The sequence below is a fragment of the Myotis yumanensis genome, unplaced genomic scaffold, assembly GCF_028538775.1.
Source record: "Myotis yumanensis isolate MYYU_CA2020_CCGP unplaced genomic scaffold, mMyoYum1.0.hap1 SCAF_5, whole genome shotgun sequence".
In the NCBI taxonomy this organism is placed as follows: domain Eukaryota; kingdom Metazoa; phylum Chordata; class Mammalia; order Chiroptera; family Vespertilionidae; genus Myotis; species Myotis yumanensis.
Window position 1 is genome coordinate 34,368,722 of NW_027223756.1, and position 26,122 is coordinate 34,394,843.

Consider the following 26,122-nt stretch of genomic DNA (forward strand, 5'->3'; position numbering starts at 1 on the left):
TTTCAAAAGAGAGCATTAGGCCATTGAGATGGTGAAGGCAATTTCTGACTGGTTCCAAAGCAGCCTTCTGATCGACCTGCAGAAGTGACCCAGTGGGCCAACTTCTTTTCAGCCGGATTGGGAAACTGTAAGAAGCCGGGGCAACCTGCTGCATGGTTCACTGTTATTAACAAAACAAAACGAAACAAAACCAAGTTTTGTATGGCCTGCTAGTTTATTTCAGATGGACCTTGCAGAGATTCTTGCTATTTGTTTATTCAGCCAGGCATTCCTCCAACAAATGCATATTGGGTGACCTCCTCCACCCCCGACCCCCGGCCCCTGTACCAGGCACTATCCTGGGCCCTGGGAGCAGAGATGGATGCTTACACAACTCTGTTCTCACCTGATTTCCACCTCTGTGCTGTCTCGGCGCTCAAATCTGAGAGTGTTTCTGTCACGTCTGCTCCCACAACACGCTGGGCAGATGATATGCTCATTACACAGGTGAGCAAACAGTCCGAGAGTGATGGTCACACGGATATCAAAGGAAGTGGTTGGTGAGTCAGAAACCAGAGTGCCCGTTCTGGTTCCCCATCCCCTCTTGTGCACCCAAAGGAGCTTCAGATCTTTCTTCTCTCTCTACCTGTTCATCAACTCTTACCCGTCCATACCCTCACTCCCTCAGGGTTGAGCTATTGGCTTTTCAGGGTGACAAGTTGATTGAATCAAGTCCTCTGTGCTGATGGGTAGGAAGCCAATACTGGCTCATTGTCATCCTTCTGTGCATAGACTTGTATCCTGGCACAAGGTCATCAGCTTGTCAATCAAGTCTCACCTTTGGCTCCAACAGACTGTTAACTAAAGTTGGGGGCCTGGACTAAAACTTTATAACTAAGAACATATCCCTGCCATGTCCCCAAATCCCTGGACAATAAATGAATTGACATAGCTTTTATTTTTTACAAAATAATCATCAGCATTTTCTCTAAGAGGTAGGTTTGGGTGACACCTTTGATTTGATCTTTCCCTCAGTGAAGACTTCCCGAAATTAAAGGTTCTTCCCCAGCTCCAACGAGACCCCCTCTTATTGGGATTGGCAGGTAGCCCCTTGCTCACCCTCTGTGGTTCGGCAGTTGTCTTGCCTTAAATAGATCTACTTGAAGGTTGTATTTCCTAGCAAGTGGGATGGGTATTTTTTATGGGGATCGAGAAGCGGTAGTTTATTGGACTTTGTCTTGCACCTGATTTGTTTCTGCCAGATGTTGATAAGCAGCCCTGATGCCATGACTCCAGGCCTCGGGAGTATTCATGTTATAAACAACCTCCCGAGGTTTCATCCGCTGGGAGGAACCTTACGTTATCAGGAGATGTTAGACTTGCAGTTTCTCATCCGCTCAGAAAAAATATCAGCAGCTGCAGGAAATGCACTGCCTCTTTTAAAAATTCATTCCAAGGATTAAGAGAGAGAATTTATTGTAAAATATCTTCATCCCTATGGAAATGAAAATTCTGCCTAATGGCCAGGAAACTCCCCTGGGCTTTGACTAAGAAGGAACTGCAAAGATGAACATTTCTTCTGTCTGTCTGTCTGTCTGTCTTCTGTGCTAGTCAGACTCCAGGACAATAAATGAATTGACATAGCTTTTATTTTTTACAAAATAATCATCAGCATTTTCTCTAAGAGGTAGGTTTGGGTGGGCACTCATTGGAGCAGGTGCCTTCTGGGATGCAGAGGTGGGCCTGTGAGGACCTGCTGGTGCCAAGGCCGTGCTGGGAGGGCACTCCGTGACCAGTGGCACTGACCAGTGCAGCGGAGCTCAAGGCCACCACCCTCCTCCATTCTTTGACTTTGGACACGATGTCCCTTGTGTTCTGATTTTTGAAAGCAATACCCATCATAGTTGTTTTCTCTGATTATAAACAGTTGTTTTCTCTGATTATAAAGGACAAAAAAAACACATGTCCTTTGTTTAATAAAAACCCCAACAACCTTGAATCTATAAATATACATAGAGAGGAAGGCAAAAATGACTTGTAATGCCACCACTCACAGATAGTCTTTGAGATCATGCTGATTTATATCCAGCCTGGTATCTCTTAAAGAATTTATGTTGTTTCCACAAAACTGGGATCTTCCCGCACATCCTATTCCATAATCTGATTTTTTCCCACTTAATGCTTATTTTTCATTTACCGTTATTTAAAAATATGCATATTCTTCACTGTGCACCAAGAGGCCATCCTGGTATCGTGAAGATACGGCAGTGCTAAGCCCACAGGGAGCCTGCCCTCATTGAGTGCCCATTCAGGGGCAGGGAGCAGGCATTAAATAAATCATTGCACCGACAATCATGTGATTGCAGCTTTGAAAGAGCTATGGTGGAGAAGAAGAGAGGACTGTGGGCTCCTGACCTAGTCTGAGAATCAGGAAAGCTTCCCTGAGGAAGGGGCATAAAGGTTGTTTAAGCAAGGAGCCCAAGGAAGAGTGAGCAGGAGATGACAGCTCTGGGGGAGCTGATAGCAGCTGGAGTGACTTAGAGAGTGAGGGAGCGGGCAGCACAGGTGACACAGGAGAGGTAGGGGGGACCAGATCGCTCAGAGCCCCAGTTAAGGATGTTGGATTTATTCTAAGAATAATGGTGAGCCATCGATGGTTTTTAATCAGGGATATGGCTTGATGAGACTTGCAGATTTAAATGAATTACTCCTTTGTAAGCAATGGGACCATGGAATGGCTGTGAGAGTTTAGGGAACTACTACAATAATGTAGGAGTTCAATGACGGTGGTTTGGAACAGAATGACAGTGGAGATGGGAGAAATGGGCGGATCTACCTATTTTCTTCTCTGTTGGAGGCATAGGTTGATCAGACACGGTGAATTGTTGGATACGGAAAGCAGAAAGGGCAAAGACATCAAGGATGCTGCTGGGTTTCTGTTTCTTGCAATTGGACAGAGGCGATGGGAACCATGGGGGAGCACCGGGACTTGGGGCAGAAATGGACCCTGGTTCACCATGAGCTGGGTGTGCCTGTGGGAAAGGAGACATGGGCTGCTGGCTCGGAATGCAACCAAGGGCCCTGGCTGAAGAGATAGATTTGGGAATCATTAGCATGTGGGCAGCAGAAGAAGCCCTAAGTGGCTGAAATGGTCTGGGCACGAGGGTAGAGTCTGCAGAGAAGGCCACAGCCTTTGAGCTCCTTCATAGGAGGGTGGACCCTGGGGCTGGGCCCCCTCAGCTCCTCAGGCCAAGCCTGTCCACAGCCCTTCAAGGTACCTTCTCTCCTTTCAGCCTCAGTGACCCCAGGCATGTGCTAAATAGCCAGTTGCTTGAAATTGGTCATTATAGGAGCACTAGAGGCCTTGCGCATGAAATTCGTGCACAGGTACGGTCCCTAGGCCTGGCCTCCAATCAGGGCCATCTTCCCCGGCTTCCCGCAGCTGGCCATGCCCCCCACCGCCACCCACCCCCGGTTCCCCATTCACCATTGGGTGATTGGAACCTGCTGGCTGGGGGGAGGAACCAAGAGGTCGGTCATTCCACCTGCTCACCAGCTCTGCCCGATGCCGCTACCCACCCCTGGTTCCCCATTCACCATCAGGCTATCGGAGCCTGATGGCCGGGGGAAGGGACCAAGAGGTCAGCTGTTCCCGTCCGCTTGCTGGCCCTGCCCCCACCGCAGGTCGCCCTCTGTGTGTGGGGCAACTGGTGGGGCGGGGGCCTTGGCCTGGCACTGCCCACGTCCCCCGCCACTCACCCCCGGTTCCCTGTTCGCTATCGGGTGATTGGAGCCTGCCAGCCAGGGAAAGGGACCAAGAGGTGGTCAGTGAGACTCATAGTGATTGGTTGAGTGGTCGTTCTGGTCATTCTGCCATAAGGGTAAATTTGCGTATTACCCTTTTATTATATAGGGTTTGCACCATGGAAATTGACAAATGCTACAAATTGGGACCTGCTCCCCATCCTCTCTTTCCTTATCAGCCCACCACTGTTTATAACCAACCTCTGTTTTTGTTTCCGGCATTATTTTGTAAATTATCTCTGTTTGAATTTGAGAGGGAGAGTTATCTGTGATCACTTTGATATCTTTCTTCCTCTCTCTTTTTCATTAATCCTCACCTGAGAATATTTTTTTCCATTGCTTTTTCAGAGAGGGTGGAAGGAAGAGGGAGAGAGAGAAACATCGATGTGAGAGAGACAGTTCTGTTGGATTAGGGCCTACCCTAATGACCTCATCTTAAGTTGAATACATTGGCAAAGACCCTATTTCCAAATAATTCACATTCACTGGTACTAGAGGTTAGAACTTCAATATGTGTATATTTTTGAGGGGCACAACTCAACCCATAGTGATGCCATGTAACATAACATAATCACCGAAATGGTGGGTTCCAGGGATTAGGACACGGACTACTTAGAATTCTGCCTACCTCAGTCTCCAAAGATGCCCTTTAAGGAATTGTTTCATTTCTAACAGACCTAAAAATAGATTCTGTGCTATCCAGAGCTCCTCCTTGGGTAGCCTCAGTTCACCCCGTCCCTCCCTCCTCCAGTGTATTGTCTGCCTGCCACACCGAACTGTTTCATGGGCCACGCTGCCCTCTGGCCCGAGGGCCCGGCTCAATAGATTACCGCCAGGGCTGACTGGGGTGTTTGGTACAAGACACAGTAACAAGAAAGAGCTCTCCCATCCTTCAGACACCACCGATTTTGTGCTCCCATCATCAGCAAAGGAAAGTTTGCTCTTGGTGTTTATTTTTGTCTTAAGATTTGGAGCGCGTGACAAATGGCTCCCGTCCCCCTCCATGGTTTGGATTGGAGGACGTGGCTCTCTCCTGCCGGCCGCATGCCTCGCGGCTCTCCTGGAGGTGCCGTGTGCAGACTGCAGCCCTCCCAGGGCCGCTGCTAGCCGACTGCCCTGTCTTTTCATCTTCCCAGGAGCTCACTTCCCACTGTGAGTAATGGCCAAAATTGCACAGCACTTAGAGCCTCTCTTTTATCTCCCCCTCCCTGAGATGTCAAGCAATTCAAAAGTTAAAGCACACGTTTTTATGAAGCAAAAGCAGTCTTGTTGGTATCTGTGTTCTACAGGAATGTTGAAAGCAGAACGGCTTCCCACTGTGTGTCCAGTTTATTCTCTCCTGGGCACTTCCTGTTGGAGAATTTCATTATACTAAGTTCCCATTTGATTGTCTACCCAGAAAGGTTAGAGAGGAGAATTAGTCAGTCACTAGGAAATCCTTTTTGGAAATGGGTTTGGTTATTTTATCAGCTTTTATATCCTCAAAGGTTAATATGTTAATCAGCTTGATGTTTTAACATGGCTATTTTTGTAAAGTAGCCTCAGAGTGCATTGCAAGCTTGGGAAAATTGACACCTTCATTATTTTGTGTGTCTGCATGCTGATCTTTGCACCCCAAGACGACATGACACCCCAGGGCCAGGAGGCTGGGCCTTCTGGCTGCTGAGGCAAAGTTCCAGACACGTATGCTCCAACCTGGGTCCTTTGGGATCAAAGCTTTACCTTGTGGCGCATTCTGTGAAGACGGGAGAAGAAGGGCTTCTTCTGAGCAGGGACTTAAACCCACAACTTTGGTCTCACGAATCCTTTGTTCAATAGCAGAGTCATGCAGTGTGATGAGCCAAAGACCAAGGCTCAGGAAGTGGGAACTACAGTGTCAGGTCTGAGATGCATTGGTGTATCAAACAGGCACAAGTTGGCTACCCACCACGGACATTGTGTCTTTCTCTGCAAAGTGAGGGCTCAACTTTTCTTGCCGGGGTGGGGGGAGGGGAACAAGGGGAGGGTCACATGGGTTCATAAAAGTGAAAGTGAAGGGGAAAGCCCAGGAGAAAGGGTGGAGATGAAAGAGCCTTCAACTTTGGAACTCCCTTTCTAGTTGGCAGCGGAGCAAATACTTACTCGATGCGCCCAGAGTTTCTGAAGCAGCCTCTCACCGGCCTCGCCTGGCCCATGGGAGGTGATAGAAAGGAAGTACGCAGCATGGCGTGCGGCCCCTCTGGTCCAGTTGTAAAGCTAAGACTTGCACAGAACAGGCACTAGCTACACATTGGCTGATGGAACAAATGTATGTCAAACAAAATATGAGAAGGCAGATTTAGGCCCTGCCTTTCCAGGATGCCATAATCAAGCTGAAATGTGTGCCATGGGAGGTGGGGATGGGTACAGATTATTGCTGCCTCGAGGATTTCCAAGGGATGAGAGGGAGGCGTGGGTGGCGTGGTCACGACAGCATGTCAGAGGCCCCAAATCCCAAGGCGGGCTTAATCAGCTGAGCCCCTGCTCAGTCACAGAAGGAACTTAAAATCATATAAGGCTGTGCTCCGCTGAAGCACATATAAGTTGTCAGTGTTATGAATAGCAAATTTTAAGCCGAACTGAAACCCTGGGAGGTTGTTTCATTCCCGGGTTTGAATTTGGGGAAGCCGTTGGCAATTGCAGTTTGTGGAAGCCCTTCCTGGAGGCGCCAGCCCACAGCCCCAACGCGGGAGCTGACCTTTGCTTGGACCCACAGCCAGATGAGCCTTCCATTGTGTTACTAGACTCCTAGCACCCTCCCAGGCCTGCAGGCCCCAGTGAGGTAGGAAGCCGAGAAGGCTCCGATCAAATGGGCAGAGCCCTCCAGGGATTTCAGCCAAGACTTGGCCTCTGAGGCGTCTCGGAGCTATTTTCCCAGCTTTAAGCTGGCCACGTTAGGACCAGGTTAGACAGTGATAGGAGCGCCGCTAGCCAATCCCCTGTGTGCGGTTTTTAAAACACGGCCATGAGAAGGGCTGACATTTAGCCAGTCTGCAGCCATTCGGCTCTGCTAAGCATTTATGGCTGAGATCCACTCTGACTGGGCACTGCTCACGCCACACCACTGTGTGTGCGTGTGTGCGTGTGCATGTGCGTGTGTGTGTGTGCATGTGCATGTGTGTGCGTGTGTGCGTGTGCATGTGTGCGTGTGCGTGTGTGCGTGTGTGCATGTGCATGTGTGTGCGTGTGTGCGTCTGTGTGTGTGTGTATGTGTGTGTGATTTGTTGGTGCTGAGAACTTGCTGGCCTTTGGGGATTGGAGGAGTTCCTGTATTCCCTGTCAAACATCCATGCGTGGTGATTGTGTAGGCATTTCCTCTAAATAGGGAAGACACATGTTGGCAAGAAAAAAAAAAAAAGAAATCTTTCCCCTGGACTCAGCCCTCACAGGCACTGCTGCGGAGCCCAGCTCTGAGGTAGTTGGTCCAGCACAGCATTATCCAAGACCTCCCCTTCTTCACCACAGAGGAGCAGGGCTTGAAGCTTCAGACTCACACGGATCTGAGTTCCGATCCCTGTCCTGCCACTTAAGTAGCTGTGTGACCCTGAGGTGGTCACCTTCCTTGAACTTTCTCTCATGCAAGATGCACATAGCAAAGCCTACCTCATGGAGGGATTGTGGTAATCAGAGCAGTAAATGGAACGCGCCTAGAACACTGCTTGACTCGGAGCAGACACTCAGTCCGTGGAAGCTACGGCTGTGATATTATTGTTATTGTTGTTTCCTGAGGGGCAGGGGAAGACACCTCCGCTCCCTGAGGTTTAGCCCAGGCAGTCTTGGGGTCATAGTCCCCTTGATCTGAGGAAAAGGCATGCGGCGTCTCTGTCAGACCCAGAATCCCGTGTCACTCATGCAGCTATGGTGCAGGAGCTGACAGCCTCCAACCTGGCCCCGGGCTGGAGGCCACAGCACACTGCCGTCCGACATCTCTGATCCACTCGAACAGTTTCAGACCGAGGCACAGGCACTTCCTGCTGCCGCACCTGTCTGTCCTGCCCACTGATTTTTCCCTTGCTCTTGAGACAAGATTGGGTGTGTTCAGGGTGGTAGGGCTGTAGACTTCCCTTGCTCTTTAAACGGAAAGCAGACCAGAGCGTGGTTATCACATTTCATGGTTCGTTTGTTTTTAAGTAGGAGATGCTCTCAAGAAAGCCAGGATTTAGAGGAAGGTTGAGAGGAAGGAGGTTTGCATGAAAGAATTTACCCAGAAGGTGCTTCTCTGCTGAACCCACACTCAGCGGGCTGTGCGTTGGGCTCGTCTGTGGCATGAGGGTCTGTCTTGAGGCATGACAACCTTCTCACTAGTGGCCCAGGGGCGGCTGGGGAGAGGAGGCTGCAGTGCTCCCCAAACGGTCTTCACCTCCTGGGCGGGCTGTGCAAATGGGGCTTCAAGAAAGATCCTCAGGTGCCTCCTCCTCCCGGGAAACTGCCACCACATCCCTCCTCCTCCTGGAGCTTCCAGAGCTGCCAGGGGGCGTCAGCCCAATGCTCCCCCCTTTCTCCCGAGATGTGATGCTGGAGAAAGCTTTCTGTCCCAGGACTCACTGTCCATGCTCTGCTAGGTAAGACTCTGACTTCTCCATAGAGCCCAGGGGTTGTTCAATTCTCTGTGAAAGGGCTGGGAATGTGTAAACCCTGGAGAAGGGACACCCAGAAAAATGATGAGGCTGAGACTGAAGCAGGCTTCTCCACAGTGGTTTGAGCTCAGTTCCTTGGATTAGTTGCTCATCCCTTATAGCCAAAATGTGCCAGTTTCAGGGTGTGGCTTGTCTCTTACTCTCCAGGACTGACATTCCCGTCTCGTTTCATTCCCCTCGCTGATGGGAACAGCTGCCTCTGAGGCACGTTCTCCACCCCTGAGGCCTTTGCTCTCTCACCGCAGTCACGGTGGGCGGCCTGGAAACTAGCCACGGACCTTCTCTGGAAGCTCAGCCCTTGTCCCTACGCGGCCGTGCTCATGAAGGCCTGTGCCTCCCCTCCCACACGCCAGCGTCAGGCCCTCCGTCCCGGTGGTTTGTACGTGGGCTGGCATTTGTGCCGGTCCTCCTCATAGATGATTCTGGCTGCTTGTTCCCTGGACTGATTTCCATCACGATGCTATGGGTCAAGGCAGGAACCATCCTATCTGCTTTGTTGTTTTAACACAGATATGTTTGATTTTCTGCCTCCAAATGAAGACAGTTGTTTACAGACTCAACCATCAAAATATTTAATAAAAACTACCTGCAGTGAAAAAGGACTGAGAGGATGGAAAAAACACAGTCCACTTTCCAGGTTGATCAGAGCACTTGCATAAGATGGCTTGATGTGCGAGCTGTGCTTCCCTGCGCGTGGGATGGTGTGCTCAGGGCAGGGTTGCACCAATGGGCTTTTCAGGGCTCGGGCCGCGGGCCTCCTTCTCCTAACGGTTGTAAAGGCAGTAAATATGCGCATAAACCAGACCACGTTCTTCAAAGCAGCATGGGGGTTTCATTTCAGCCTCATGAAATTAGACTCGGCTGATCAAAACCTACGCTAGGAATCCCACAAGGTCTAAGGACGCGGTGGTTGAACATTTTCACTTCAAAAAGTGCTGCCAGTCCATGCAGTCCATGCTGGCAGAATATCCAAAAATGTCTGCACATCTATTTCCAGAGTGAGATTCCACGTATGCCGATGTCCCCTGGGACGTCAGGGACGGCGCCCGTGCGTCAGTGAACTCACTCCTGTGCTGTGCGATGCTGGGCTGGAGAGCTTTCAAGGAATTAGATTACACGTGTGTAAAACACTGTATCGTGAGAGAGCTATCACCACAGTGCCGTCTTAGGCAGGACGACCCCTTGGCAGATAAAAGTTGCAAGACCCTTACACATGAAATCCTCAGTGATCCCTGCTTAGGGAAGTGGGAATATCCTCCTTTCCCGCTCTTTCTGCTGCTGTTGAGATGTTCTTAAACGCATAGCTGCTGCGTATGTGTGGCCTCTCTGTTGTGAGTTTCTGTAAAATGGATAATAATGCCGGCCTCTTGATGGAGAGCGATGGAGAGCAATGTGTTAGGATGGCTAAAGTGCTTAGAACAGTGTCTGGCGCATAGTAGGTCTGCTGTTCTTATTACACATGTTAGAGCTCTGTTTTTCACTGTTGGAGTTTTCCTTCTTTTAACTTTGTGGAGTTTGAAGCAACAGTTAACTGGGGGGTTGGTTTTTACCTCACCTCAGAAGAAAGCAAATATTGAGGCAAGAGGCTGGAAGATTTAGCTTTTGACAGAAGAATGATCTAAGTTGACACCAGAACCCTCCAATATCTCCTTCCAAATATATAAATGTTGGTTAAAATATTACTTGGAAAAAAATATTTGTTTTCTAAAACTGTCATACCTGAAGGTAAGCAGAATTTCTAGGTGCCAAAAATGAACAAAGAGCTCTCAAAGGCAGTGATTAGTGAACAAGCAATGTCGTGGCACCCTGCAGCCTCAGGGCCCGTATCAGACCCAGATATAAGCCATCAATGTTGATAGCCGAGGTTTTATTATCCATGCCAGGACAGCAAGTATAGTCTGCCCCTGTACCATACCAAAAGGCCTCTACATAGCACAAAACCTGGGGAACTACCAGGGACTAAGACAATTTTACCACCTGGGCTAGTAATTTGTGATCTGCTGGAGTTTGCTTCACACACTGGTGTGGGCATATGAATTTAAACTTCTGACATGGTGCTGAAATTCTAAACCTAGAAACTAACTTGAAGGTAGGTCCCAGATCAGTAAAACCACTAGTGATCTCAGAAGAAATACATGTAAAGAAACATGTTCATTTTTAAAGAATATCTTCCCCCCCAGAATGTATGGGATGCCCATGGGAAAAAGAAATTCTGAGCCTAGAATACAAAACTGAAGATGATAAGGAAATAATTTGCCATGAGGAAAAGTTAAGAGACTCAGCATGCTGGAGGGATAAGTCCTCCAGAATCTTCGGATAATAAAACAATGCAAAAGTGACTATTTAAAAATTCACATTTGAAATTGTTAGAATAGCAAAGAAAGGAAAATTATAAAGAAAGAAGTACAATGGGGGGAAAACAGGTAAACTTGGAAAGGTAGGATTTCTAGAGATTAATGTTATTAAAGTTGTTAACTCAATGGATGGGTAAAAAGCATATTAGACATAGCTGAAAAGAGACTTATTGAACTGGAGACAGTCCTGGAGAAATTATCCAGGAAAGAATTCAGAGAGACACAAAGGTGAAAAATATAAACCAGATATTAAGAGAATGTATTACGATTATTATTGAGAGATTTTATTAAAATATATTGTTAAGATTTTTAAAGAGAGAATAGGAGGTCCATAAGGAAAGTATACAGGGAATGGCAGAGAAGAAACATTGGAAGTAATACTGGCTAAGAATTTTCTAGCATTAAAGGAAGATATAATAAATTCCTAGGCTGAAGGAGTGCACCAAGTTCCAAACAGAATAAATACAAATTATATCACAGTGAACTGCAGAATACCAAGGATAAAGAGAAACCCGAAAGAAGAAATAGATTAACTACAAAGGAACAATTACTGATTGTAAGCTTTGAATCAGCAACAGTGGAGGCCAAAAAGCAATCAAATAAAATCTTCCAAATTATGAGAGAAAATAGTCAACTCAGAACTCTATTCAGGAGTGAGAGCAAAGATACTTCCTGACAAAGATTTGAAAGGTTATCATTCACAAACCCTGTCTGCACAAACTACTGAAGAAGGCAATTGAGCCCCGAAGATAATATGGAACACAAAAATTATTGGTAGAAAGGCTAGTAGGAAAAGATATGGGTGAATATAAGTAAGCAATGCCTGTAGAAAAACAGCAATAATAAGATGACTAGTTTAGGGGAGTTTAAATATGAAATGGGAGGTGTTAATGAAGACCGGTACTAAAGCATTGTATGATTTTGTGTTATTTGAGAAGACAGCAGGCCTTAACAAACTTTAGATTTTAAGTCAAAATGGATATTAAAATTTTAAGGGTAACCTATAAAAGAAGAGAAATAGAATATAAATTCTATTATAGAAGAGTGGGAAAAGGGGGTTGGATAAATAACACTAAACCAATTCAATAGAAGGCAGGAAAGTAGAAAAAAATGAAGCCAAGTAAGAGCATAATCATATAGCTTACAGGTGGCACGCTGTGAGACCTGAGCGAAACACTTCCATGTAGTCCTTCCTTCGCCTTTTTATGTACCATGTCGATTTTTTTAAGCAAAACAAAAACATGAATGAAGCAAAAAAAAAAAAAAAAAAAAGAACGAGCGGTGACTTGCATAAAGGATGGGAGGTGAATACACCTAAACCAGGACAGGTAAATAAAAGTTAAAAAGAGAAACAAATTTGACAAAGAAGAGGATGTCTTCTCGCACTGAGACCTAGAATGAGATGATGGTCCCTGGGAGTCAAATTTAGCATGAAAACAGGCATTTCCTGGCAGAGGGAAAGAGCTGTGGGCAATGATGTCATTGGTCACAGCGGTCAGGCTAGCGACTTGCTCTCAGGCAGGGGTAGGCCTTTGACCCCGCCTGCGTGCATGAGCATCTGTTCGGTCGTCAGTGATGAGTGGCTGCTTGTCCTTTGTCAACCCTCAGGGAGGGCTCAGGGCCATGCTGACAGACTCAGGGGACCCCCTTGGGCAACATGGAGCTGAGAAGATAGATGGGGGTTATTTCAGGGTCGGCATAGTATATATTCATTGCCCAGACACAGTGCGCTGAATGTGCTTATTCTAAAAGGGAAGTTTTCTCCCAGAACCAACATTGGTCCCTGAGCTGGTGATCTCATCTGAGAACATTTCAGGGGTCTCAGCCTGAGGTTCTCCTGAGATGATGGAGCCTTCCGGGTGGGGCCTCAAGACACTTGAGGAATCCTCCCTTGGATAATGGAGGCCTCCCTCCATGCTGCCTGAGACAGTCACAATGAAAGTCCCTTACATAAACAGCCATGGGCACACAGTTATTACAATACCATGTTGGTTAGGTTCTCCCTCCCTCACACCTGGCCCTTCCCAACATTCAGCACAATGAGCGTTTCTGAACAGGAACCAGGTTTCCACAGTGGACCAGGCTGAGCTAAAAGTGAGTTCCCTTGAGGGGCCTGCCCCAGAGGTGAGCTCAAGTGGGTTCCCTTCATTTCAGAGGTCCACAGTTTGATATTACTCTTAAGAGTCCTGGATGCTGCTGGGCCTGATTGGCAGCACCCCGTGTCAGGACAGGATTCCAAACAAGGAAGCAGCCAAGTTTTCAGGGGAGCCAGTTGTACTTAATAAACACCTGTACACACCCACTCCCAGTGCCGTGGCCTTCTGCCCAGCGAGGGCTTGGTGAGATGGCTTTCCGGGCAGGCCCTAAGCAGGAGCTCCAGGGTTCCCCCGCCCCGTGAATCTCTGACAAGCTGCCTCCAGAGGAAGACCAGATGCCAGAGGGCAGGGCTAGGGGTGAGGCACCTCACTTGAAGATGGGGAGCGTCCTGGTAATACCCTGAGATTAGGGTAAAGGTGGGCTCTCTGAAGCCCCCGTATGCGTTCCCAGCCTAGCGCTCACCCTCACTCCCCTAAGGAAGTCCTTGCTTCAGTGTTTTCATGTTCCTCAATAATGAAAATTGGCAATGGTTTGGGAGTCTTTATTCCAAATCTACATTTTTAATAACATTTCTTACCCAGAGATATGCACATGATCTCCACTCTACACATGGAAGGAAGTGTTCCATCATTAATCTGTGTTGGTTTCTTACCAAAAAGATGGTGTCTCTCGTCTGTTCTGGCCTTCTTAAAAATCCTAAATAACACAAGTTAATTATATCAACAAAATCAAAATTAGAAAACACCAGTAAAAAAATCTATACATCTAATCTATATATATAAAAGCCCAGTGACCGGAATGACCAGAATGACAAGAACGACCAGTGGTATGACACACACTGTGGCAGCCAACCAGCCTGATCTGGGCCCCGATTGCCCCCTCCCCCCTGGCCAGCCCGGTCCCTGATTGGCCCCCAACACCTCAATTGGGGGTGGGGCCAGCCAGCCAACCACCCAGGCCCCTCCCCCACCATCAGCCTGGCCTGACCCCACCATGCACGAATTCGTGCACCGGGCCTCTAGTGTGTGTGTGTGTGTGTGTGTGTGTGTGTGTGTATTTGTAGATTTTCTAGTTTAGCTTCCAGTCCTTATACACACAGCTGTGTGGGAAGAGATCTGACTTGTAGTTCCTTAACTATCTTTGTGTGAGGCACCAACCCTTCCATCTTGGAGCACCTGAGTTCCCATCTGTAAAATGATGGTGCTGGACTGGACCATTGCTTTTGGACCTCACGCTCTACACTAGGTCCTAGCGATGGTGAGTCCAAGGCCCACAGCCGCAGGGTTGGAGGCAGACCAGGTCTCCCAGGATGTTCCAGAGATCAGAGAGGTCCGAGGTGCTGTGGAGGGCCATGGAGATTTCAAGGGATGGTGAAGTTGGGTCCTGTGCATGTTGTAGCACCCACAGAGGGGGGCGCAGCCTCCTCCCAGGGCTGACTCTCCTTTTTGAGTGAGGACTTGCCATCTACAAGGCCCTGTGCGAACCTGTTTACATCACCCGCTCAGGACATGCTCACCACGACCTGATAAGGTAGGAATTTTACATTTAATAGCAAAGACCTGAGGCTCAGCAGAGTGGCTTATCACAGAGAGTCTTGAGGTCACAGAGATAAACTGCCAGCAGAACAGTTCAGTAAAGCAGGCACCCTGTCACCCGTGTATCCCGGGCCCCCCGTGAGTGACGCTTAACCTCAGAGTAGCTCATGCTCCATCATCTGCAAGGAAAGGTGGTGACAGCTCAGACTTCGGGATGATGAGAATACCAAGCAGGCGGCAGCATAAAGCGTGGGCGTCTGCCCTTTACCGAGTGTGATCACCCCGAGCTGGGCCACCGGGGGGTGCAGGGTGTAGACAGGAGTGAAGGTAGGACATGGGCAGTGAGACCAAGAGCTCCATGCCAGGCTTCCCTGTGCTCACGTGGGGAAAAGCCCTGAGCTCACAGGGTGCCAAGGACGCGGTTGGTGTCCGCCTGCTCAGCGCAGCCTCTGCCAGCTCTTCCACGTGGTTCGCTGCTATATTGGGTTCCAGGGTGTTACCCACTTCCCCAGACAACAGCCACCATCAGGGCAATGGAAGTGGGTTGAAATCCTGACAAAGCTCAGTTCTGTCCTTGGGAGGCAGGCGTCAGGGGCCTCGTGCAGGTGTCCCGAAGTCCCCAATCCTCCTCCTACTGGCTACATGACTTCGAGCCTCCACTTCCTCATCAGTCAAAGGCAGATAACATTACTTCGCATGAATTTGTGGCACTTCGATATGGATGTGGTGCTGAAGACAGCGTGGTCCATACCTCCTTCCCCTCTCTGCCTGCCCGGGCCAGCTCTAGCTCTGAGCCTCCCCGGCCCTCCTAGGGCTGTCCCTCTCCCTCTCCTGGCTGTGGCCTCAGCCCCCTCACTGGGGACCAGGCACTGGGCGGGGCGGGGGCGGGTGGTTCCCCAGCAGCATGCCAATCAGCTGTGGTGCTCACCGGGCAGATTCGGCTTTCTTAGTGCAAGCCAAGGAGTACCTTGTGATGGGTTTTTCACAGGGAAACACTTTTTTCTTCAGCTTATCTACTCAAGAGCAGTTTGAAGCCTGATTGATGATTGAGCTGGTTTTAAAGAAACTGAAGGACAGACAGGGAAGGGCATGCTTGCCAGGATGATGTCCCTCTCTCCTGTACCTTAGAGAAACCAGCCTCTCTCTTTGTCCCACCCTCCTCCCCTCCTTGGTCTCTCCTTCAGTCTCTCAGTCTGTGTATCTCTCTCAAGGTCTGTCTTACTTTCTCTGTTTTGGTCTTTCTTCTCTCCCTTTCTCTCCTCTCTTTAGGTCTCTCTTATACTCTCCTAGTCTCTCTTACTTGCTATCTTGGTCAGTCTGTCTCTCTATCTTTATATCTCAGCCTCTCTCTCTCTCTCTCTCTCTCTCTCTCTCACACACACACACACACACACACACACACACACATACCGCTTGCTCTCTCTTGCTATTCCTAGAGTCCGCGATTTACTGATGGCTACATAAAGATTGCATGTTCGTGAGTGTGAGCTAATCCTGCTGTGATTGCAAGTACTTCTAGTGACAGGTACATCCTGCTCACCTGGGGAATATGTCCATTTACCCACAGGAAGACAGCCACATAGTCCAGAATTGGAGAAAAGAGTGTTTGCCACCTGTAGGAGAGTTTGCCTCCTGCACTCAGGTAACTGGGGCTCAGGACCAGCGTGTGCCCATGGACGGCAGACCTGAGCCATTCAGCCTCCCCACCCACAGTCTCTTGATAGCCAGGAACTGGCTGAGTTTTCCAGGCACAGAGTGTTTGCTGAGCCTGTGTCTGCCCCGCAACCCACTCAAGACAACTTCTTTTGCTGCTGCCCTGGCTGCTTTCACTCTCATATTTGCTAGGAATGTGCTGCTGATAAGTCATTTGCCTCTTAAAGGACCTCTGCAGAGCAGCAAGTCCTGGCCATTTCTAGTTTGAGTTGCTGCAAAACGAAAACTAAATTAGACTTCACACTCAGTGTTCCCAGAGTCAGCCGGTGCACACACAGCTGGCCACCCCTCCTCCCTTCCTCCCCACCTACTGCCCAACGAACCAGAAGTGGGAGGTTTGGCTGCGCGGGAATCAGCGCCATTAGCTGCCCATGAAGGGCTCCGTCCTGCCTCCTCTCTGAGTCTCCAGGCAGATATTTCTAGCACCTGCTCCCAAGAGCCGGCTGTGAATGTGCGCTCTAGCTCCGTACTTATTCCAAAGCACACGCTAAGTAAGAGAACCGTGTTCCTCCTGCGGGGCTGCTGCAGGGTCCCCTCTGTGGCCAGACACAAACTCTTGATGCTCCGGAATGTCTTATAAATAGGTTGTGGGGGATTTTCTGGGTAGAGAAGTGGCCCTATCTGAGGCAGTCACATTTCATTTTTATACCAAAATTCACAGCTTCTATCAAGGGTAATATAAATGTATTGAAATCCTTGACAAAGAGATAAAAACAAGAGAGGAGCCAGGGAAGTTCTTTGGGTGAAGTTAGCCTGCAAATCATCCCTAAATGAGAGTTAGCCTGAACTCAAAGCATCTTCCTACGGCAGGAAGAATTGTTGCTTAATAAACACAAGCTGTTTGCATGCAGGGAGCCCTCGCCATCACACGCACGATCTCAGCGTATCCCGATGATGACCATGCGAAGTAAGGCAGGGGCATCCCCGCCTTACAGAGAGGGACACAGGGCCTCCTGCCGACATCAGCTGGGACTAGATTTGAAGTGTCCCGAATGCCGGCACCAGGCTCTTGTCACTGCGTTGTCATGTAAGAGACAGTAGACAGTGTCCCTGAGCGGTGTCTGGAAAGAGCCACCTCGAGGTGCAGAGAAAGCAGTGGAGGTCTGGGTAGCAGAGGTGATTCTCCTGCTGGCCAGGCAGAGGGGTGGGAATTCGCAGGTGAGCTGCTCTAAGCCTTACACGAAGCATGCTTTTCATTGACACGTGATGGTTCTCATCAGCGTAGAACAGAGTTCCCCTCACATATAAGCTAGTGGGTGTCTTCTACTCTGCCTTTCTTGGTTAGTGAAGAAAACAGGAATTTTAATTATTTCTAGTTCTTTTTCTTTTTTTTTTTAAATGCTCAACTTGTGCAAGTGGAAGTGGCCTTTCTTCCAGTGTTATCTTCAAAGTTCTATGCAAGGAGGCCTGGGAGAGAAACATCCTTCTCAGAAAGCAGTCTTCTTCCTACAGTTCAAGCTTCTGCAGAGAGGGGGCTCAGAGTGCGTGAGACACCACTTCCGATGCTGACTTTCATTCATTCAAGGGTCCGTGCCTGGGAGATAAAGAAATTGCCCAGGTTGCTATGCAGCAGAGAAGATACCACACCCAGGGGACAGAGGACCTGCATGGACCTACAAGGTTCATCTGGGAGAGGGTGGACAGGGAGCAAGGGACAGCAGAGTCCGGTTAGTGGACACTGAAGCAGCCACGTGGCTGGAGAGCGATGGATGCTGGGAATTTGGAATGAGGATAAGGGAGGTGAGGGGCCAAAGGGAAATAGTGGGAGTGGACATTCTTGCCGGGAGGCCTAGCGGGCTGCAGGGAGAAGCTGGAGGAGGTGGAAACTGCAGCCAGCGCCTCTAGTTCAGATGGTTTGGGACACTCGCCTGGGAGAGGTCTAAGGAGGCGTCCTGTGGGCTGTGTGGCAGGATCGACAGCAGGAAAGGGTTTCATCTTCTGCTGACCCCCCGCCTGCCTCTGCCCAGAGGCTCCCACCTGCCCTGGAGCCTCCTGGCCTCCCACCACCATGCCCCGCATGCACCTTGCTGAACCATAAAACCTGGCAGTGAGAAGCTCTGGGAGGAAGTGGCACCACAATGGAAAGGCTGGCTGGTGAACTGGCCTTCGCCTGTAGGCTAAGTAATGAGGCCCATCTGGGGCCAGGGTCAGGGGGTCTGGCCCATGATGAGGACGGCTGGCCCATCCATAGGTGACTCAGATGGTCTTAGAAGGTCTGGCTTTAGGAGCGAGTCCAGTCATAGCCCCGGCCAACATATACCAGCATTTTCCTTGATAGCTGGGCCACTTGGACTAAGGGTGAGCTGCGAGGCCCTACTCTGGGCAGCCAGCTGGTTGCCTGGCAGGAAGTGATGGGCACCAATGTGCAAAGTGGTGTCAGCTTGTGTTAGCCCCTGCAGGGTTCTCTGGAAGCCGGCCATTCCTGTGGCTTCCTCAGGGCCTGTGACAATCAGGGCTGAATCAGACTGACCCCTGCGCAGCCCCCACCCTGGCCGGCGATGTTTCCCGGGAGCCTGGCCATTGCTAACGGTCTCCCGCGCTGTCCTCAGCAGCGTGCTGTCAGTGTCGCTCCGCAGCCCGAGCCGGAGCAGTGCCAGCCAGAAGCCTGGATCTGAGTTTGCGTCTCGGCATTGCAGTTTGGCTCCCTTGTTCTTTTTCAAACAAACAACTCGCATGGCATTTTTTTCCCTTCATCGATTAGCATTCATTTTTAGTGAAACTGGGACTGCGTGTGCAGGCAGACTGCCTGGCTGTGGTCCTGCTCATCTTTCTCAGATGTCTTCCCTTTCCACCTGGAGTCAGCTGCCTCCTCTCCCTCCCTCCCTCCCTACCTCCCTCCCTCCCTCTCCCCTCTCTTTCCCTCTCTCCCTTGCTCTCCAGACCCATTATCCCCAGGAGCTGGGATCCAGTTCTCTCTGCCTGTGCTCGGGGCTTGTTGCTGTAGGGGTGCCCTCCTAGGTGCCGAGGACAGGAGTTTGCAGCTCCCCCATCCTCCTTGCATTAGGCTGCTGTCCTAGGAGCAGAACTTGCCCTCCTCAGGGTGGGTCAATTCTGGGTCACTCCCTGAATGTAGAGACTGTGTCTGGCTTGTCACCCTTACAAATCCAGGCACTTGCTGAATGAATGAACAAAGAAAATGTTCTTTCGAGCTGAGTGGCTTAGCACCTGTGGTAAGTCCTTCCACAGCAGTGCTTGGAGGCTCAGGAGTGGTTAGGATCAGAACGAAAGCCTAGGCCCTGTGGGTGGCTCGGTTGGTCGGAGCATCGTCCTGTACACCAAAAGGCTGTGGGTTTGATTATTGCTCAGGGGACATACCTAGGTTGCAGGTTCAATCTCCAGCCAGGGTGCCTTTGGGAGGCAACTGATCAATACTTCTCTCTCTCTCTCTTCCTCTCTCTCTAAAAATCAATAAAAATGTATCCATGGGTGAGGATTAAAAAAAAGAAAAAAAAAGAAAGAAAACTGACAACCCAAACCCCAAGCAGGGATTAAACATTCCAAGGCCCAAATACCTGGGCCGCATGCTCGCTGCTTATGCAGGCACCAGACATAGGCCTGCTCTCAGAATGTGCTCTGCAAACATTGCGGTCCCCAGCCGCTGCCGGGCTGGCTCATTAAGCTTATCAGGTGATGGCCACTGTGCCCTGCAGCCTGGACTGCGGCCGCATCTGGGATTGCCAGGACTGCGTCCGTGTCACGGGCTGGCTCGTCTCCTCCCTCCCCCCAGGTCTCAACGTGATGTGCACGGCCTGCTGCTCGGTCAGGGGCTGCTCGTTTCTTGAACAGGCAAACCTTCGGGAGAGAAATCTCATTTAGTATATGTGCTGCCGAAGCGAACAAAGGAAGTAAACATCAAATTTTTCTTCCTGGAAAAACAGAGGCTCATCATCTAACGAAGCATTTCTTCAGGGTCATGTGAAAGGTCATCTGAGAGCAGAGGCTTAAGGATCAGATGTGAGATTCTAAGAGAGGCATCACTGGAGAAAACATAGCAGAAAAGACTGGGACAGAGGAGACGCTGGCCCCCAGCTCTCACACACACAGGCCCTCTCACCTGCTCTCCAGGAGCTGCGGCTACTGGTAGGCATGGACTGAACTTGACCCAAGCCAGGCATTATCAGGGCAAGGGGGTGGCTCAGGTCAAATCAGAGAATGCCTCCCAAAGCAAACCTTGGTGAATCTGAAAGCTCTTTGCTTGTCCAGCCGTCACTTGGAGCGATGTTCTGGCCGTTGGTGCAGTAAGATGGCTGTGCGAGCACTGTGGTGGCATTTAGCTTTTCAGTCTCAATGAGAAACTGAAATAGTAGTAATGGCAAATGCAGGGTGGGGCAAAGGTAGGTTTACAGTTGTTTGTATAGAAAATAATACAGTAGTTGATAAATAATTATACAAGAATAAACTCTGTTTCGAATATTCACAACTGTAAACCTACTTTTGCCCCACCTGTATTTATACAGGGCTTACTCTGTACCAGGTTCAGATCGGAGACAATGAGGTTGATATTAAAATTCCCATTTTACAGATGAGGAAACTGAGGCTTACAGAGGTGAAGTCATTTGCCCAAGATCCTGGGGCCAGTAGATGGCAGAGCTCAGCTTCAAACCCAGGCATCGAGCTCCAGCATCTGGGTCCCCCGCACTGCCTGCTCTGTGCCGGGGGCGGGTGTGGGCAGCGGTGCCAGCATTCCAGCAGATGCGCACCAGCTTTTTCTCGCGTATGTGTCAAACGCTTTGATAAACATTGTCTCATTTGATCCTCATGGAGAAGGAGGGCTGAGTATCACCTTCTTTGTTCAAAACAATTTTTGAGTCTTGTATGTAGTTTGTTTTGTTTAAGGAGATGAAAGGCATAGTAGCTACACCTGTATGCATTTCCCAAAGACCCCAGAAAGAACTCATGGCCCACAGGTAGTGTTTCATTTTTTTTTTTGCAGGTATCTGAGTCTGTTTATTTTTTTTTTAATGGTGTATTAACTTTAATAGCAAAAGGGTCACTAGGTGGTCACATCCTCTCCTGGTCATTCATACCCTCCACCCCTCCAATCCTCAGTGTTGGTTTTACAAAGGAGTCAAAAGCAGCCCTTGGGGACCATTATCCTTCAAACAGGGATTAGGACTCAAAAAGAGACACAAAACTCAGCTCTTCTTTCATTTAAAAAATAAAGTGGAGAAACTTTTAGGTTAAAAAAACACACACATAAAATATTCTCATAGCTGCCTCGGGAGTAGACCTTAATCCTTCCACCTGGAGAGATGCCTTCATATCTGCAGGAGGCCACGGACTAAAGCCAAACTGAGCCCATTCCTCCTTCTCTCTCCGGCTCTTGGGTGGCTTTTCTTAGGCCTTCCAGGCGATTTTGAGTGGCTCCGTGTCTGCAACTGTGGTGATGACCCGGGGACTGGAACAGGATGTGCCGTCTGTCTCAGGACCTGCTGCTGCCTTGCCCTCTTGGACTCCAGCTCTGATGCTTCTCTCAGTGAGGGGGGGGGGGAGGGGCACAAGGTGGGGGGGTCCTCTTTCTCCTACAGCACAGTGTGGGAGAACAACGGGGCTGGCCCAAGTCTCAGTAGCTTCTCTGGTGGTGGTCAGGTAATGGTACCCTCTCCAATTTCTCCTCCTCCTCTTCACTGGATTCCACATCATTTCTGTGGCCGGGCCAGAATGATATCAGACTCTCTCACCTTGAGTAGTTCATCAATGAACTCATCTACGTGCATCAGTTCAAACTTCCCATTTTGGTTGTGGCTCTTAATTCTTCTATAGTCGTTGTACAGAGGCTCCAAGTACTTGTAGTGGCTCCAATCAATTGCAGTGCCTGTTGGCCTCATGTAAAGTGCTCCCAACATGTGGATATACTTGAAGTCTTCATTTTTTATAAACTCAACAATGAGCTCCTTCTCCAGTGGAATCTGAAGCATCCTCAAGGTCAAACACAGAAAGGGAGCTGGCTTTATGTTGCCACCGTAGACGCCTCCCACAAACCTGAACTCCATGGCTTCATTGACTACAAGTTCAGCTGTAAGCCCAAAGCCGTCCTTTTTCCAGTACTTGGGCTCCTAGATTCGCGCCCGAAGGATCTCGTCCACCAGGTATCAAGGGTGGGTGCCGTGGATGCTGTGAGCATCCCGGACCCTGCGGTTTGTCATTTTAGAACGCCTTCAGTTCTGTTTCTGTCAGGTCCTTTAGTGTGTCATGTCCAGGTTAAAAAAATAAGTTAAAAAACCCAGTGAGAAAAGGAGAAAGGTGGGGAAGTCTCGTTTACATAGCTCAGGCGACCATCTTGAACTTGGAAATGTTGCACTGGTTCCTTACAGAGACCGTGTCGCGATGCTGATGGAATCCTGATTCTGTTTAACTCAATGGCTGGTGTTTTTCCCTCTGGTGAAACCAGTCCACTAGAAGCCTGTGGGTGCAGGGGGCAAGCCATGGCAGCTGGAGGTTACCCAGCTCAAGCAGTGTCTCCTTACCCACCTCCCACATAGAGCCATGACCATGAGCTTGTGACCAGCTCTTAAGGCCTTTTATGTAAAGGTCTCACAGGAGGGTCTCAATAGAACATTCATCAGCTTTCCAGGTGTGTCTCCTCAGGGTTGTGGCCTCTGCTGATTGGCTGGCATCAGGGCAGGGGCTCATTAGTCATCGTCGCTGGTCCTGACGTCAGCCATGGCATTGTCCTGCCTGGCCTTGCTGCTTTCTGGGCCTGCAGCTGAAACACAACTGAGGCCTAGATGTTATCTCTACTTTGACCAAAACTTTGTCTGTGTGGTCAGTAGACGTGAGGCTTTGTTCCTATGATTATTTGATGCAGGAGTATTTCATTTTCTAAAACATCTTTATTGAGATAAATTTACATACCATAAAACTCATCCGTGTTTACTGTACAATTCAATGGTTTTATTATATTTACATAACTGTGCAACTATCACTACAATCTAATTTAGAAGGTTTCTATCACCCCCAAAAGAAACCTCATGCCCAGTTGTAGGTACTAATCCACTTTCTGTCTATAGATCTGCCTCTTCTAGACATTTCATATAAATGGACTAAAAATAAATGTGTGGCCTAGAGCGTCTGGCTTCTTTCACTGAGCAGACATTCTTACAGTTCTTCTGTGTATCAGAACTTCATTCCTTTTCATTGCTGAATCCTATAGCATCCTATGTTCCACATTTTGTTCAACCATCCACCAGTTGAGGAAGATCTGGGTGGTTTCCATTTATTGGCTATAGTATCATTGTCTTTGGATGGAAAAAAAGTGGGTCTCAGAGATGTCTTGTACCTGTTACAGTTAAGTCATCACTGGAGTCAGGCTAGACTCAGGCTGCTGACTCCCAGTTCATTCATTGACCCAAGCAAACACTTATTTTGCTCCTTCTGTGTGCCTGGCACTGGTCTGAACCCTGGGAGCCTGCAGTGAGCAAGACACAGAAGGCCCCTGTCCATGGGACCATCATTGCAGTGGAGGGAGACAATTAGCAAGCGAACAAACTTAAAAGTGTTAGGGACTGGTAAGTGTGCTATGAAGGAAATAACATGAGACAATATAAGATCATGTAGCAAAGAGTTCAAAATTTTTTCAGCATTTCTATTTTATTTAAACCTTTCTAGATGCTTCCCCCAGCATTTGACATTTTTATTTTACTTAAAGAATTACCCAAATAATTTCACTTCACATGGAAAATGTTCAAAGATTTGAGACAGAAGGAATGACTTTTATCTGTATACTTTCAAGACACACCCATGGGCTGCCTTGTGGGTGGGATGTGGCTGGTCTCCACATTGTGTGTACGTCCCTCCCCTATCCCTTCAAGTCCCCCCCCCCCCCCCCCCCGCAACTCCACCTGAGAAGGCAGTGTCCTTTCCATTCCACAATTGAGGGCAGCTCAGTGGCCTCAGGAGCCTCCAGCTGAAACTGCATTACTGTGTGCGAGCCGATTACCCCAGTTATCTGGCCATGTAAAAAGCCATAGTTTCACTCTTCATGAAAAATTAAAATTTGTCCTGATCTGATGGAAGGAAACGGGGGAGGCAACGTGGGTGAACTCAGCCATTGTTGATCAGGCAGATGATAAACTACTCATTTTCTTGACTCAGGGGATCAATGGAGAACCTTAAAGAGAAAATCACGGAAGAAATTAAGATTAAATTTGCAGGCCTCTAATATTGGGAATGCATTCTAAAATTGCAACAAAATAAGGCTCTCTCCTGAAAAGGCATTATTTACCCCCTGCCTATTACCGCAGTTATAGATGCTCACTCCTGTGGTTCAAACGCGAGTCGCTGATAGAAGCAGACCAGAGACAGGCGACTTGTATCTCACCAGGAAACTTAGAATTTCAGATGAGCAGTCATGGTATTTTTAGACTGGTTGTGTGTACAGTCACCTCATAAATCGTGAGGATGAAGGTAGCTGTGTGAATCTAAGTCCATTTGGGGCCACAGCATACATTTTAAGAGAGGGGGAAAAAATCATGGAATTGGTTATATGGTTAATTCCCACCTATTTTTCATCAGTAAAATCTTGGAGGAACATCGAAAGTGGCTTGGGGTTCAAGGGGCCTCGAATGGAAGAACATAATTTGCTCCCTAATGAAACCCGCTCCTACAATCATATTCACCAGCGTGAGACTGGGAAAAAGAAAATTGTCCCACTGGTGTTAATGGATTGGCATCTGCCTCAGATGCCATCGCTGATGAAGTCACATAAGCCAGACAATGGAAACTTTTCAGTAATTGAAGCACAAAGTAATATGAAATGTCTGCAATGAGAGGTGTGCTTTAGTACCCGCCAACGGCGTTATCACTTATCTGGGCAAATTTCTCTCTGAATTCTCTGGGAAAGTGGCACTTTTCAGGAAAGAAAGGAAAAGGATCTTGCAGCGTTTTGAAGATAAAGTTTAAAGAAGACGCTTTCAGTAACATTGTCGCCGGAGCCAATTAAAATGCAGCCGGTTGTTCTCTCAGAGAAGAGAAGCAGACAAAACATTAAGGGGTCAAGTCTGCCACCCTGTACCTTCCTGAAGAGAGAAATACGGGGAACTGGGTAAAAGCAGGAACCCCACAAAGCAGTTTGATTCCCAGCTCTGGTGCCAACCGGTTCTGTGGCCCAGGACAAGCCACATATGTTCTCCAGCCTCGGTTTCCTCGTCTGCAAGGTGGGGACTTACAAGCCCCGTCTCCCCGGGTTTGCTGGGAGGATTCAATGAGACGTATGAAAAGCACTGAGCAGAGTAGTCAGCATAAAGTAGATGCCCCACGGAGTGGCAATCTAGTGGGTAGGCAGGGAAGGAGTGGAATTTGTTAGAATAGCAGGGAGAATCAGAGAGAAAAATGGTGGAGCTGCTTATTGGTCATTTGTGAGAAATTTGACGCCCTCTCCTGAGAAATCAGAACAATATTTTTATAAGCCACTTAAGCTATAGCAGATTTAAGGAATGTATATAACTCCCCCCTCCCCTTTCCTTCTTTCCTCCTTTCCTCCCAGCCTCCCTCCCTGATGTTAAGATTTAAAAAATATATATTGTGGAATTGTTACATGATTTATTCTCATGGACAATTAGTGAGTCATTTGAACAGTTATTTTAAACAGACTGAAACATAGTGGGTAAACATTTGCATATCAATGGCATTCGTCTGTTGGCTCCTTGAGCAGAGCGGTGATGGCAGAACATGCAAAAAAACATCACTAACACAAATGGTTTACTAAGCACCCACCGTGCCAGGCTCAGCCCCAGGTGTGAAGACACTTTGCCAAAGAGGCCAAGGTCGTGGTTATAACCTTGAGGTGGGCCAATTGGGTTTATGCTGACCCACCTGCAGGATCCCAGGACCCCAGCCCCAGGCACTGAGTGTATCTGACCCAGACTTCGCTTGGTTCCTGACCTCATCCAGCCATTTCCTGGGGCTCACACTGTGGCGTGAGAAGGAACTTACAAACCAGTCTTCCAACTCTAGTTATAATGTATGTGTATGCATCGAAAGACCA

The 26,122-nt window shown here is 48.7% G+C and overlaps 1 protein-coding gene and 1 pseudogene across 1 annotated transcript in view; one reads left to right on the forward strand and one right to left on the reverse strand.

Annotated features, from left to right (window-relative positions):
• The window catches only part of FSTL4 (follistatin like 4), a 327,977-nt gene that overhangs the window by 71,534 nt on the left and 230,321 nt on the right, over positions 1 to 26,122 (forward strand). The window lies entirely within an intron of this gene.
• On the reverse strand, positions 21,396 to 22,283 carry LOC139010052 (pre-mRNA-splicing factor 38A pseudogene; annotated as a pseudogene).